Here is a 15667-nt window from a genome sequence, read left to right as displayed (position 1 = left end):
AATGGCTGCACAATATATTACGGTTTATCATAATTTCCTTAATCTTCCTGTTTTTTTCATTGCTTTAAGTTTTTGCTAATTTTGGACTGCTACAAACTGTGGGAGATAGTGAAGGACAAAGAAGCCCTTTGGGCTGCAGTCCATGGGGTCACAAAGAGTTAAACACAACCTAGCCACTGAACAACAAAAGTTTAAATCATGCAAAGGTGAGCATCTTTATGTGTAAACTTTTGTTCTTACTGCTGATTGTTTCTGTAGTGTGTTCATTTCCAAAGGCCACCACTACAAATTATACAAACCTACTAGCTTAACTAGGGCTTTTCAGGTGACGCTAGTGGTAAAGAACCTGCTTGCCAGTACAGGTTTGATGTAACAGACATGCATTGGATCCCTTGATTGGGAAAATCCCCTGGAGGAGGGCACGCAACCCACTTCAGTATTTTTTTTTTTTTCACTTCAGTATTCTTGCTTGGAGAATCCCATGGACAAAGGAGGCTGATGAGCTACACTCCATAGGGTTGCAAAGGGTTGGACTTAGCATGCATGCACAGTAGCTTAATCCAGCAGAAGTTTATTTTCTCATAGTTCTAGAGACCAGAAATTCAAAACCAAGGTGTTGGCAGGGCCATGCTCCCTTTGAAGGCTCTAGAGGGAGAATCACTCCTGGCTTCTTCCAGTTTCTGGCAGCTCCTGGCGTTCCTTGTGGTATCATCACTCCAGTCTCTACCTGTCTTCACATGGCCTTCTCTATGCATGTCTCTCTGTGTTCCCTCATTTTCTTATAAGAACATCAGTCACTGAATTTAAGCCATGTTTTAAATCTATGATGATTTCTTTCTTTTTTTAATTTTTGGATCATATGATAGCTTTATTGTCAATTTTTTGAGAAATATCCATAGTTGTTTTCCATACTGATTGCATCAGTTACCTTCCCATCAACAAGGTACATGGATTCTTTTTTCTCTGACACTCCAACATTTGTTATTTCTTATCTTTTTGATAATGGCCATTCTAATGGGCATAAGGTGAAATCTCATTGTGTATTTTGATTTGCATTTCCCTAATAATTAGCAGTGTTGAACAATTTTACATTTGCCTGTTGGCCATCAGTATGTATTCAAGATGATTTGTTTTTAAGATGCTTTGTTAATTATACCTGCACAGGGCCTGTTTTTAAATAAGGTAACATTCATAGGTAACTAGGGGTAGGACTTGGGCTTATCTTACTTGAGAGGGACAATATTTAACCCACTACACCTTTTTTGAGTAGAAATACAAAGGCAAAAAACAAGTATCAAAGTATCTCTTGATACTTATTACCAAATTGTTTTCCAAAATGCGTAAGATGGCCTGGTTCATCAGCATTGTAGAGTACTCATTTACCTACAGCTTTGCCCAAATTAAGTATTACCATTGGAAAAAAAAAAAAACCTTTTTTGGATTGGATACAAATGGAAACTGATTTTTTAAAGTTCATTTCATGAATTGTTCATAAATTTGACAAGATTCTGTGTACTTAACATGGAAATTTCTTTTTCTGTAAAAAAAAATTTTTTTGGCCAAGTGGCATGTGGAATCTTAGTTCCCCAACCAGAGATCAAATCTGTGTCCCTTGCACTGGAAGCACGGAATCTTAACCACTGGACCACCAGAGAAATACCTCTGTAAAATCTTTTGTAATGTCTTTGCCCATTTTTATTTTAGTGCATTTGCTGTTTTCTCATTTATACAGTCATTATACATGAAGAATATTATCCTTTGGTTGCACTGCTTGTAAATATTTCCCCAGTTTGTCAGTCAGTTAAGTCTCTCAGTCATGTCTGACTCTTTGCAACCAACCCCATAGACTGTACCATGCCAGGCCTCCCTGTCCATCACCAGCTCCCAGAGCTTGCTCAAATTAATGTCCATAGAGTCAGTGATACCATCCAACCATCTCATCCTCTGTCATCCCCTTCTCCTCCCACCTTCAATCTTTCCCAGCATCAGGGTCTTTTCCAATGAGTTAGTTCTTCGCATGAGGTGGCCAAAGTATTGGAGCTTCAGCTTCAGCATCAGTCCTTCCAATGAATATTCAGGACTGATCTCCTTTAGGATGGACTGGTTGGATCTCCTTGCAGTCCAAGGGACTCTCAAGAGTCTTCTCCAACACCACAGTTCAAAAGCATCAATTCTTTGGCTCTCAGCTTTCTTTGTAGTCCAACTCTCACATCCATACATGACTACTGGAAAAACCATAGCTTTGACTAGATGGACCTTTGTTGGCAAAGTAATGTTTCTGCTTTTGAATATGCTGTCTAGGTTGGTCATAGCTTTTCTTCCAAGGAGTAAGTATCTTTTACTTTCATGGCTGCAATCACCATCTGCAGTGATTTTGGAGCCCAAGAAAATAAAGTCTCTCACTGTTTCCATTTTTTTCCCATCTATTTGCCATGAAGTGATGGGACCAGATGCCATGACCTTAGTTTTCTGAATGTTGAGTTTTAAGCCAACATTTTCACTCTCCTCTTTCACTTTCATCAAGAGGCTCTTTAGTTCTTCTTCGCTTTCTGCCATAAGTGTGGTGTCATCTGCATATCTGAGTTATTGATATTTCTCCCTGCAGTCTTGATTCCAGCTTATGTTTCCTCCAGCCCAGTGTTTCTCATGATGTACTCTGCATATAAGTTAAATAAGCAGGGTGACAATACACAGCTTTGACATACTCCTTTCCCTGTCTGAGGTGTACTGTGTTGTAAATGTTAAAAATTTCATGTTTTCCTGGTGCCTCAACATCCCACAGGCAGGCTGTGGGCACCCTGCCTGGATGACCAAGTCAGTGTGATAGGCTGGTGGTGCCACAAGCTCCCCTCTGACCCTCCCCTGACTGTGACCTCGTGACCTTCAAACACACCAGTGAAATCCCCTGGCGCCTTTGGCATGTGCTCTTTCCCCGAGCCCCTCTGAAGGCACTGCCCTCAATGGCTCATTGTCTCGGCTGCCACCTGCCTGGTTGAGCCGCTACCTGGGCGCTCGTCCCGCGTGGTCCCCTCCGTGTCCTGCCGCATCTGCCTCTTCTAGGACTCCTTCGTCTGACCAAGCTCTTTCACTTTCATACCCCTCCCCGTGATGGTATTCCATGTCCTTGTCAGACCGATCCTCCATAAACAAAAAACACCCCAACAACAGTTTAAGTAATGTTATGACTCCTTGCAACACAATTGGCGTAGAGGATGGGATGATCTAAGCCAGGGATGGAAAGCCCCACGGAGATGTCCCGGGACGGCTCTGGCTGATGAATGGGCTGTGGCACCTGGGCTCAGGCATTTGGAAGGCTCTGTGTCTTGGCATTCAGGCACCACCTAGACTCCAAGAATCCCCATGCTAAAGTGCAGACCGTGCCCTGAGCCCAGTAGAACGTCCCAGGATCTCGTTTCTCAGTCGCGAGCCTCACAGGAGAAGGCTGGTCATCGTGGGGCTGCAGGTAAGCAGAGCCGCTGGGCAGCTAACCTGGCATTTTGCCTGTATCCTGGTGGTGGTTGTTCAGTCACTGTCGTGTCTGACTCTTTGTGACCCCATGAACTACAGCAGGCCAGGCTTCCCCTTCCTTCACTATCTCCCTGAGTTTGCTCAAACTCGTGTCTATTGAGTCAGTGATGCCATCCAACCATCTCATCTTCTGTTGCCCGCTCTTCTCTTGCCCTCAGTCTTTCCAGAAATAGAGTCTTTTCCAAAGAGTAAGCTTTCTTGCATCAGGTGGCCAAAGTGTTGGAGCTTGAGCTTCAGCATCAGTCCTTCCAATGAATAGTGAGGATTTCCTTTAGGATTGACTGGTTTGATCTCCTTGCTGTCCAAGGGACTCTCAAGAGTCCTCTCCAATACAACTGGAAAGCATCAATTCTGCGCTTAGCCTCCTTTATTGTCCAACTCTCACATCCATATGTGACTACTGGAAAAACCATAGCTTTGCCTAGACGGAGCTCAGACTAATTAGGGAAGGGCTGTGCTGTGCTCAGTTGTGTTTGGCTCTTTGCGACCCCATGGACTGTAGTCTGCCAGTCTCCTCCATGAGATTTTCCAGGCAAGGATACTGGAGTGGGCTGCCATTTCCTTCTACTGCCCGTATCTTGGTTAAGGCACCATGAATGGCTGTGTCAGCGCCCACAGCCGAGGGGTCACTGTGTCCCATGGTATTGGCCCATGACCCCGTCCACACTGCCCTTGTGGCTTTGAGTGACACCGGGAGTACCCCTCCCTTCTCATTCGGTGTTGGGAGACCCTCCACAGAGTGTCAGCCATGAGGTCCTGTAAGGATCCGCCCTGCTGGGGTTGGCAATCCCGTCTGCAGTATCCCTCTTTCAGCCCCCAAGCCCATAGAGTATGAGGGATCCTGTTTATGCAGACAGGTGGCCCAAGTGGGAAAAAAAAAAAAGGCTGTGGGGTGTGTAGGGGGAGGGGAGGAGCACTTTAATCCTGCCCCGCCCCCAAAATATCTGAGGCTGTTCCTCAGTTTGCCTGAGATCTCTGGGTCCACTTAAGTGCTATTGACATGCTAGTAGTCTCCTTAGAATTAAATTGCACAAAACTAAGAAGTTGAGGCCATTCCAGATCTCCTGCTTGTAGACCCCAACCCCTCTAGAGGGAGGTAGATGGGGACCCCCACCCCAAGAGAGGACATCTCCCATCCCCTTCCTCACAGCTACAGTCACTGGAGACCACCAGGAATTTGTCCAAAGACAGGGGGAAAAAAAAATAGCTGCTGGGAGATACAAAACACTCAAAAGATTTTAACAAAACAGCAAAAAAAAAAAAAGAGGGAACAAAAATGGGTTGATTATCCTGTGGTTGGTTGGGGGCGGGAGGGGAAGGCTGTCCCAGAGAGCGGCTTCTGCCTGGAATTAAGCCGGTCCTTCCCCTTCTCCCTTCCCCTTTATCTCGACTAAAGACCCGTGCTAGCAGGAAGCTAAACAAATAGTGTTGGGTAGACAAACTGCCACTTTTGGTGGCTGCAAGCCCAAGGGAAAAGGAAGAAAGGGAGGAAACGAGGGAGGGAGGGAGGAAGGAGCTGCAAACCTTACAAACCCAGCAAAAACCAGAGGCAGCAAACATCATCCTAGTCCAAGAGTACTTACTGATTAAACCAACAGAACTAAGCAGAGGAAAAATAAGAAATCACAGCCTCCTCCAAGGACATGCATAGGACATGCATTATAGTGTATGTTAATAACTAAACATCATCTCATCCTCTTTGGATTCTGATGACAACATACTTCTCATTTATGAATTTTACTTACAAATTGAAATCTACAGGCACTCCTACTGGTGTCTTCAAAAATTCCTTCACTGTAGGGGCTTTGGCAGCCTCTTTTCATGCCTCTCAAAAGTCTCCAGACCACTTATTAATATAATGGCCATTGGTTGCCCCAGGGCTTCTGATGCAAGAAACTGCCCCTTGGTCTCATGCTATACACCATTAAAACAACAAGTGATGCCTACTTACTGAGCTTTCCTGAAAATTGAGGCTCTCACAGACCTCGAGCCTGTGACCCTCCATACCCAGCTGTCCCTTCTGCTTTGTATGTGTGCGTTAGTTGCTCGGTCATGTCTGACTCTTTGTGACCCCATGGACTGTAGCCCACCAGGCTCCTCTGTCCATGGGATTCTCTGGGCAAGAATATTGGAGTGGGTAGCCATTTCCTTCTGCAGGGGATCTTCTCAACCCAGGAATCAAACCTGGGTCACCTGCATTGCAGCAGATTCTTTACCATCTGAGCCACTGTGAGTGCTTCTGCTGTGGATCCTAAATCATGCCACAAGCTTAGCACGGCTCCCAAGGCCTCCTTAAGACAAGATGGAGCCCCACCTGGGCCCTTTGGTGTATTCCACCTACAGGAGTGGGTGGTTTCCCTAGACCGCTGTCCATTGCCAGATGCCAGGGTACTGGAGGAGGTCACCCCAGACCACTTGGCTACCTGAAAGGCATCTTTGGATTAACTGAGAGATGAGCAGTGGGATTTCACGTACTGTACAGGTGGCACTTCTCGCTTCAGACAGGATGGAGTTCAGTGGGATGCTGCTCCTTTCCAGATTGTCCTGACCCAGACTGTCCCCGATAAAGGAGGGGCCCCAAGCAACAGCATACTCAGCCACACTCCAGGGGTCATCTTGCTGTCTCGAAACCCAGCCCAACAATGGCTCCACCTTATATTTATTACAAATTGTTGGGCTATAGCCTAAAAATTATCCCCTTCAGGGTAAAATAGTTTAGAAATCTCTTGCCTCACTGATACCCAGAATATAAACCACAATTATACAGGTCTCTGTATATACTAAGAGGCTTCCCAGGTGGCACTAATGGTAAAGAACCCACCTGCCAATGCAAGAGGCATAAGAGACATGGGTTCGATCCCTGGGTCGGGAAGATCCCCTGAAGGAGGGCATGCAACCCACTCCAGTATTCTCACCTGGAGAATGGGGAATCCCATTGACAGAGGAGCATGGTGGGCCACAGTCCATAGGGAAGCAAAGAGTCTGATGCGACTGAAATGATTTAGCACACGCACACACTGCGTATACTAAGGCCACAGTACAAGGCTTTGCCAGGACACTCTTTGCCTTCAGAGTTACAGACGTTACTGGCAGTAACCAAGATGCACATTCTCACATTTCAGAATTCGCAACATGGGACACTTGGAAAACTAGCCGATAGTTCCTTTTTTTGGCTGTCGGATCTTAGTCGTGGCACATGGGATCTTCATTGCATTGTATGGGATCTTTTCAGTATGATACACAGACTCTGCTTGTGGAGCACAGGCTCAGTAGTCACAACTGGCCAGCCTAGTTGCCCTGCCGCACGAGGGGTCTTAGTTCCCTGACCAGGGATCGAACTCAAGTCCCCTGCATTGCAAGGAAGATTCCTTACCACTAGACCATCAGGGAAGTCTCCCATAGAACGTTTATGTCCCTGAGAGATTTCAAATAACAGTTTAATTGAGAGACATTTGGTCTCTCAAATGGGCTTCCCAGGCGGTATTAGTGGTAAAGAATCTGCCTGCCAATGCAGGAGACACAAGAGACTCGAGTTTGATCCCTGGGTTGGGAAATGGCAACCCGCTCTAGTAATCTTGCCTGGAAAATTCCAAGGACAGAGGACCCTGATGGCCTACAGCCCACGGGGTCACAAAGAGGTGACACGACTGAGTACTCAGCTTTTGGTCTCTCAAACAACCCCTTTTCAAATTCTAGTACAACCAATAGTAAACTGTCAAGTTCTCTATGTTACCCCAAGCCTTAACTTATTCTTTTTTTTTTTTTTTTTAACTTATTCTTATAAATGTTCAATCTACCTCTCACCACTTCAGGCTGGAGGCCAGATCAAGGGCACGTACTTTCCTAGGAGTCATTCAGATCAGATCAGATCAGTCGCTCAGTCGTGTCCGACTCTTTGCAACCCCATGAATTGCAGCACGCCAGGCCTCCCTGTCCATCACCAACTCCCGGGGTTCACCCAGACTCAGGTCCATTGAGTCAGTGATGCCATCCAGCCATCTCATCCTCTGTCGTCCCCTTCTCCTCCTGCCCCCAATCCCTCCCAGCATCAGAGTCTTTTCCAATGAGTCAACTCTTCGCATGAGGTGGCCAAAGTACTGGAGTTTCAGCTTTAGCATCATTCCCTCTAAAGAAATCCTAGGGCTGATCTCCTTCAGAATGGACTGGTAGGAGTCATTAACCACAGCTTATTCCACAGGCCAGGCCCCTGCTCACCTGATATAGGACTCATTTGAACCAAAACTTTCACCAAAACTAAAACAGCCACACACCACTCTGTTGACTGTTGGTCTTATTACTACTGGCCTAGGCATTTCCATTGGTTTACAGTCTGGAAGTTCTCAGCAGCTCAAATGGGTACCCACTTGGAAAGAGCCCCCCGAGTCCCACATCCCAGACAACATTGTCCTGGCCCAGAATCTCATGGTTGGAGATGACATCACCCCAACCCAAGACCACAGCATTGGAGACAGCTTCACCCTCGGTATCTGAGATATCTTCACTTCTTACACTAAAACCTCCACCCCAGGGGCACCCACGGACCACCTCTCCTGTGGCACAAAGTGGACATGGGACATTTCTTTCCTTCCTGAGCCTGTTGTCTGCTTAGCCCTCAATTCTAGTATACTCCTTGCTCTCTATTAAAATGCACACCCCGTGCCCCCATGGCTAAAGGACGAGATCGAGGTTACTAATATAAACAGAGAGACTTCCCTAGTGGGCCAGCGATTAAGACTCTGCACTTTGAATGCAGAGGTTTTGGGTTTGTTCCCTGGTCTGGGAAATAAGATCCCACAAACCAAGCGGCACAGCCAAAAAGAGAATCTTTGGATTTCCCTAGCGGTCCGGTGTTAAGACTCCATGCTTCCACTGCAGGGGGCTCGTGTTCAATCTCTGAAGTTCCACATGCTGTGCTGTGCAGCCAAAAAAAATTGTTTTTAATTAAATTGATACTGCTACTGCTGCTAAGTCACTTCAGTTGTGTCCGACTCTGTGTGACCCCATAGACGGCAGCCCACCAGGCTCCTCTGTCCCCGGGATTCTCCAGGCAAGAATACTGGAGTGGGTTGCCATGTCCTTCTCAGATTGTTGCTTTCTCCAAGAGGCACTTGTCTCATGTCAGCCAGCCCTTTGACTTCCTGGGGAAAGGACCACTCACTCCCTAATGCCTTTTCTTATACCCTCCCCGCACCCAGCTTGCAACCAGTCTCTTGCCTTCTTTTTCCAATCGTGACCTTCTTTCCCTTCCCCATCGGTTAAACACAGTACATCGTGCTCTAAATAGTGGCACCTTCAGGTATGATTGTGACCTGGACTCAAAGGCACAGCACCTTATATATTTTTCCTGGTTGGCTCCCCCACCAACATTTTTCCTAAGGAAACCATACCCCAGGGTGCAATGGTTACACTAGAGTTTCCAAGTTCTTTACCCACCGGGTGTTTCTGGCTTCTGTCAACCCAAGAACGATATTGATTCCTATCCTGATAAGGTTTGTCATCGCCTCAGGAGCAGCCAGCCTTGGCACCAGTATAGGGACCATTCTCAAACAAAGTCAAGTCCTGACTGCCACCCAGCACCTTTCTGTGGCCTTTTCAGATCACTCAGAGGCTGGACAAAATACTGTCCCTTAGGCAACAAGCCCGTAAGTCCCTAACCCACATGGTGATAGATGACAGACTGGCTCTTGACTACTTACTAGCCAGGAAAGGGTTTCTGCCTTTCTTCCCACCTGTTGTCTTAAATTAAGAACATGCAGATCAGGGACTTCCCTAGCGGTTCAGCGGTTAAGACTCCATGCTCCCAGTGCAGGGGTCCGGGTTCAATTCCTGGTCAGGCAACTAGATCCCACATGCCGAAACTAAAAGACCCCACATGCTGCAGCTAAGACCCAGCGCAGCGAAATAAATAAACAGAAATAAACAAATGCTTTTAAAAGAAACACGCAAGTCACGAGGAGGCACAGGCCACCCATACCAAGTTGACGGGTGACTTCCTCAGCGTCTGAGCTGCCATGTTGGGAAAGTGAAAGCCTGGGTTTTTTTGTTTGATGGTTCAGTTTCAATGCACTCACACAATGAAAGTAAAGTTACAAGCTTTATTACTTACAGATCCCAGAAATGGGGGCATTTGAGGGGGAGGGGAAGGGCAGCAGTGAGCCAGGGGAAGGGCAGCCCTCCATAGTGGGGTGGTTGGGGAGAGCAGAAGATAGAGAGCAGGGTAGCAAGCACCTTTTACTGATAAGATGATTGGGGCCAAGGTTACTAACTTTTCTGGGGGCTCAACTCTAAATGGTTATTTATTTTTTACTGCAGGATAATTGCTTTGCAATATTATATTGATTTCTGCCATACAACAATGAGAATCTATTGTAACTATATATATATTATATATATATATATATCCCCTCCCTCTTGAGCCTCTCTCACACCTTCTCCACATCCCACCCCTCTAGGTCATCACAGAGTGCTGGGATGAGCTCCCTGAATTATATCACAGCTTCCCACTAGTTATCTGGGGCTTCCTTGGTGGCTCAAATGGTAAAGAATCTGCCTGCAGTGCAGGAGGCCAGTGGGTTGCCATTTCCTTCTCCAGGGGATCTTCCTGACCCAGGGATCAAACCCGCATCTCCCTGCATTTACAGGTGGATTCTTTACCATTGAGCCACCTAGGAAGCCCCAAATGCCTACTATCAGTATATAAAATATGCTATAAAATGCCTGAGCAGCAACTCAAAATAGCTGTTTTCTCATCACACGTAGTACCTCCTACTGTATGGCATTATTAACTCAGATACAGGCCAGACTACAAGGCTTGGGCCGAGAGGTAAAGCTCTCTCATACCAGCATCTTCTAAAAGATTTCTTTAGAATCAGAAATGTTGTCCTGTTCTCTTCTTGGCTATTGCCAACAAAGTGACATGCCTGGTTGTGGGACTGGGTTCCGCACTCTCATCATATATCGTCACCTATAGCAGAGTTAGCCTTCCACGGCCAAGTCAAGCTGTCCCACTCACTTTAATATCTCCACAGCCCAGGTGGCAAACGTCATCCATCCTGCCTGGTATTGTCAGTGATGTTGCAGCGTCACAAGGCCGATTGTATACTATTATAAATTTGTAAAACTTAACATTTTCCTACCACCTCAACATCCCCACAAACAGGTTATGTGCACTCCCGGCCGGGTGGCCAGGTTAGAAATAGGCTGGTGCCTACCACAAGTTTCTTTCTTCCTGTTTTCTTCTGATTTCATTTTGTTTCTTTTTAAAATTGTATTCATTTTCTTTATTTTTGGCTGTGCTGCATTCTTCATTGCTGCACGCATGCTTTCTCTAGTTGCGGCGAGCAGGACTGGTCCCCAGTTGTGGCGTGCACGCTTCTCATCACGGTGGCATCTCCTGTTGCGGAGCATGGGCTCTGGGTGCATGGGCTTCAGTAGTTGTGGTGTGTGGGCTTACCTGTTCCTTGGTATGTGGAATCTTCCCGGAGCAGGGATTGAACCCGTGTCCTCTGTATTGCCAGGCGGATTCTTAACCCCTGAACCACCAGGGAAACCCTCTCCCCTGCTTTTGGCCTAGTGACATTCAAAAGCACCAGTGATATCATGTCTTTTGCTTGTGCACACTCCCCTAGCCTCCAGTGAAGTCATCTGCCAAAGGTCTCCTCTTTCTTGCCCCTTCTCTGCTCCCTACCCGGCTTGACTGAACCCACTTACTGACTGCCGGCCCCTTCTCCCTTGTAGTCCTCTGCCATGCCTCCCCCTTCTAGAACCTGTGAATATAATCCGTCTCTTTCACTTTCGAACACTTCCTTGTGGTGTTATACCAGTTCGCACCAGCAAAAACTGGTGCGAACTGGTATAACAGCAGTTGGCACTGATCATTGCCAAAAACTCGTTTTAAGTCATATAATTCTTCCTTACAACCCAGGTACCTGTGGCCTCCCCAACCAAGTCACTTCTTCTGGATGTAGCATCGGATCATTCCAAACAAAACCTCCAAAGTGGGTGGGGAAAAAAAAAAGATGCAGCAGTTTTCTGGTGATGTAATCATTTAACGCAGAGAAACAGTTAAACTTCTGTAACTTAATGCAGGAATTTCTCTTGGGACTGCTCTGTTCAGTTGATTTGTTTGTTGTTTCTTGCAAAAGGCCACATTATTTTTATTATTGAAGTTTTTTATGCTTTTATATGTATTTTTAAGTTTGTAATACACTGTAACATGTCAGGGCGTCCCCTTCTTGTCTCTCATTTCAGATGAAGTTGGAATCTTCTTGAAGTTTTATGAAACCTGCATAAAACTGTGGTTGGTAAACTTTAATATGTATTAGAATCACTTGGCGGAGAAGGCAATGGCAACCCACTCCAGTACTCTTGCCTGGAAAATCCCAGGGACGAGGAGCCTGGTGGGCTGCCGTCTATGGGGTCGCACAGAGTCGGATACGACTGAAGTGACTTAACAGAATCACTTGGGGCTTGGTAAGAAGATAATTTTCTTGAAAACCTACTCCTCTTGTTTTTCTAAGTCTGGGCTCAGCCCAGGAATCTGAATTTTAATAAGCATCTGAGGGATTGTAAAGCAGTAATCCCTAGACCCCAGTTAAAGATACACTGCTGGGAGTAATTTGCACAAAATTGACAACTTTTTACTGTCTCTCCCTTTATTTGGGTCTTCTTTTTATCTTTTAGTCAAGTTTTCGCTCCATATGTTACATCTTGCTCATTATGAGTGGGGTTTTTTTTCCTATTATATCTTGTAATTGTTATTGCTAGTACACAGGAAAGCTGTTGATTTCTTAGATGTTTGTTTTTTATCCAGCCACCTTGCTGAGTCCTCTTGTTAAGCCTAATAGTTTTTCAGTTAAATCTTTTATAAGGACAAGGGGAGAGTGAGATCGGTAAACCAGCCCAGCACCTGGGAACACTTGATTTTTTCTTCCTTCTTTACGTTAAATTTAGCATAAACTATTATATCTAGTTTATGTGTCACTGCATTGTCTAGAGTTTCTAGAACAATGCTGAATGAACACTCACAGGTGGCGGTTTAGTCACAAAGTCATGTCCAACTGGAGTGGGTTGCCATTTCTTTCGCCAGGGGATATTCCTGACCCAGGAATTGAACCCAGATCTCCTGTTGCAGACAGATTCTTACCAACTGAGCTACAAGGGAAGCCGAACACTCATAGGATTCACCCTTAATTTATTCCTGATTTTAAAGGGAATGTCTCTACTATGGTTTCATGGTTAAGAATGGTTTTCGCCATTGCTCTTCTGTGTGTTAGCCGCTCAGTCATGTCCAACTCTTTTCGACCCCATGGGGTTTAGCCTGCCAGGCTCCTCTGTCCATGGCATTCTCCAGGCTAGAATACTGGAGTGGGTTGCTATTTCCTTCTCCAGGGAATCTTCCTGACCCAGGGATCGAACCTGGGTCGATCCCTGGGTCTCCTGCACTGCAGGCAGACTCTTTACCATCTGAGCCACCAGGTTGCTGTTCTATGGACCTTTACAAAATCATGATAAGGAAATAGCCTTCTATTCCTACTCTTCTTAAAGCTGCCTTTTAAAAAAATGAAGAAATGGGTGTAGAATCTGTGGGAAGGAAAAATTCTTTTTCCTTCTATCCTGCTAGGTTCCAGCTGAGGCCTGATAAATGGGACTGACAAAAGGCAAATGAACAAGAGAAAACCAACAAGCTTATTAGCGTGTGCATCCTGCTTACACATGGGAGTGAGCAGAGATGAATAACTCACAAGGGTGGTTAGGTTCTAGGGACCAATGAGCCAGACATCCTGGAGTGTGAAGTCAAGTGGCCTTAGGAGACATTCGTGCTGCTCTGCTTAGTTGCTCGTGGGTAACCATCCCCCTTTCCAGGGGATCTTCCCATCACAGGGATTGAACCTGTGTCCTCTGCATTGGCATCCAGATTCTTTACTGTCTGAGCCACCAGGGAAGCGTAAGAAAGCATTAATATGAACAAAGCTAGTAGAGGTGATGGAATTCCAGCTGAGCTATTTCCAAAGATGATGCTATTAAAGTGCTGTACTCAATATGTCAGGAAGTTTGGAAAATTCAGCAGTGGCCATGGGACTGGAAGAGGTCAGTTTTCATTCCAATCCCAAAGAAGGGCAATGCCAAAGAACATTCAAACTACCATACAGTTATGCTCATTTCACATGCTAGTAAGGTTATGCTCAAAATCCTTCAAGCTAGCAGTACCTGAACTAAGAGCTTCCAGATGTACAAGCTGGATTTCAAAGAGGCAGAGGAACCTGAGATCAAATTGCCAACATTTGTTGGATCATGGACAAAGCAAGGGAGTTCCAGAAAAACTTCTGCTTCATTGACTGTGTGGATTACAACAAACTGTGGAAAATTCGTAGAGGTAAGGAATACCAGACCACCTTACCAGTCTCCTGAGAAACCTGTATGTGGGTCAAGAAGCAACAGTTAGAAACGGACATCGAACAATGGACTGGTTCCAAATTGGGAAGGTTGTATAGTGTCACCTTGCTTATTTAACTTATATGCAGAGTACATCATGTGAAATGCCAGGCTGGATGAAGCACAAGCTGAAATTAAGATTGCCTGGAGAAATATCAATAACCTCAGATATGCAGATGACACCACCCTTATGGCAGAAAGCCAAGAAGAACTAATGAGCCTCTTGAATGTGAAAGAGGAGAGTGAAAAAGCTGGCTTAAAACACAACTTTCAAAAAACGAAGATCATGGCACCCATTCCCATCACTTCATGGCAAGTAGATGGGGAAACAATGGAAACAGTGACAGATTTTATTTTGGGGGGCTCAGAAATTACTGCAGATGGTGACTGCAGCCATGAAATTAAGACACTTGCTTCTTGGAAGAAAAGCTGTGACAAACTTAGATACCATATTAAGAAGCAGAGACATCATTTTGCTGACAAAGGTCTGCATGGTCAAAGCTATGGTTTTTCCAGTAGTCATGTACAAATGTGAGAGCTGGACCATAAAGAAGGCTAAGCACCAGAGAATTTATACTTTTGAACGGTGGTGCTGGAGAAGACTGTTGATGGTCCCTTGGATGGCAGGGAGATCCAATCAGTTAATCCTGAAGAAAATCAACCCTGAGTATTCATTGGAAGGACTGATGCTGAAGTGAAGCTCCAATACTTTGGCCACTTGATGTGACGAGCCGACTCATTGGAAAAGACCCTGATGCTGGGAAAGATTGAAGGCAAAAGGAGAAAGGGGCTGGCAGAGGATGAGATGGTTAGATAGCGTCACTCAATGGACATGAATCTGAGCAAACTGCAGAAGATAGTAAAGGACAGGGGATCCTGGCATGCTGCAGTCCATGGGAATCAGATGCAACTTAGCAACTGAACAAAAGCATTTTGTTGTATGTCAATTACACCTCAACTTAAAAAAAGAAGAATTTGGAATATATACCTAACTTCCAAGGGGAGGGGGGAAGGGGAACTTAGGGAAAAGCAAATGACTCTGGCTGAATCAGCCCTTCCTTGGGAGAGCAGACGGTGTGACAATGCCTGACTTTTCTACTGTGCATAAAGAAGATTACAGTTGCTTCTGAGAGGATTTAGGACAATCGAGTTCTTTGGGAAATCCCTTAGGCAGATGAAGGAACTCCAAAACCTTCACAATAGTTCTATGTCAAAGGGGTAGATTTGGGGGTGGCATATCCTGATCCCCTCAAATCTCACACAGTGCCTTTTTAGTGTCTATTTAAGTGATAATATTATTTTCTCTTTTTTTTTAAAGAAAAAGTATGTTAATATAATTCCTAAGGCATCCCCACTCTTCCGAAATAATTCATATCTAATTGTAGCTTATTCTTTTCTTGCACTCTGAATTTTATTCCTTACAAAAGCAATCTCTCCAACAGTGAGAATTTTCATTGCCTGGCACAACTACAGTTGTCAAGACCAAGGTTTAAAAGCAGATTTCAGTAAAAAGTAAATAAAATAAAAGGGGTGGGGGTTAAAAAAAAAAGGGAGGTTGGAGCAAGGCACCAACTTCAGTTTTGAATATGGAGCCAAATTCAAAGGGAAAGTTCTAGGTGGTAACCTCTTCTAACACAAACCAGATTTGTTGATGCTAAAACCTGTGTTGATAAACCTTTTTCCTGATTCACATTCTTTGTGTGTG

At 45.3% G+C, this 15667-nt stretch overlaps 1 protein-coding gene across 4 annotated transcripts in view; it reads left to right on the top strand.

Annotated features, from left to right (window-relative positions):
• TMEM150C (transmembrane protein 150C) overlaps positions 1 to 15667 on the top strand; it is a 111782-nt gene that overhangs the window by 28296 nt on the left and 67819 nt on the right. The window contains exon 2 of one of the 4 annotated variants that reach the window (XM_070372588.1): positions 11779 to 11827. The exons of the other annotated variants lie outside the window; for them this stretch is intronic. The gene's annotated coding sequence lies outside the window, so the exon portion shown is untranslated. The remainder of the gene's footprint in view (positions 1 to 11778; positions 11828 to 15667) is intronic. 4 annotated transcript variants of the gene reach the window in all.

The sequence above is a fragment of the Bos mutus genome, chromosome 6, assembly GCF_027580195.1.
Source record: "Bos mutus isolate GX-2022 chromosome 6, NWIPB_WYAK_1.1, whole genome shotgun sequence".
NCBI classification, from domain to species: domain Eukaryota; kingdom Metazoa; phylum Chordata; class Mammalia; order Artiodactyla; family Bovidae; genus Bos; species Bos mutus.
This window is presented reverse-complemented; position numbering and strand designations above follow the sequence as displayed.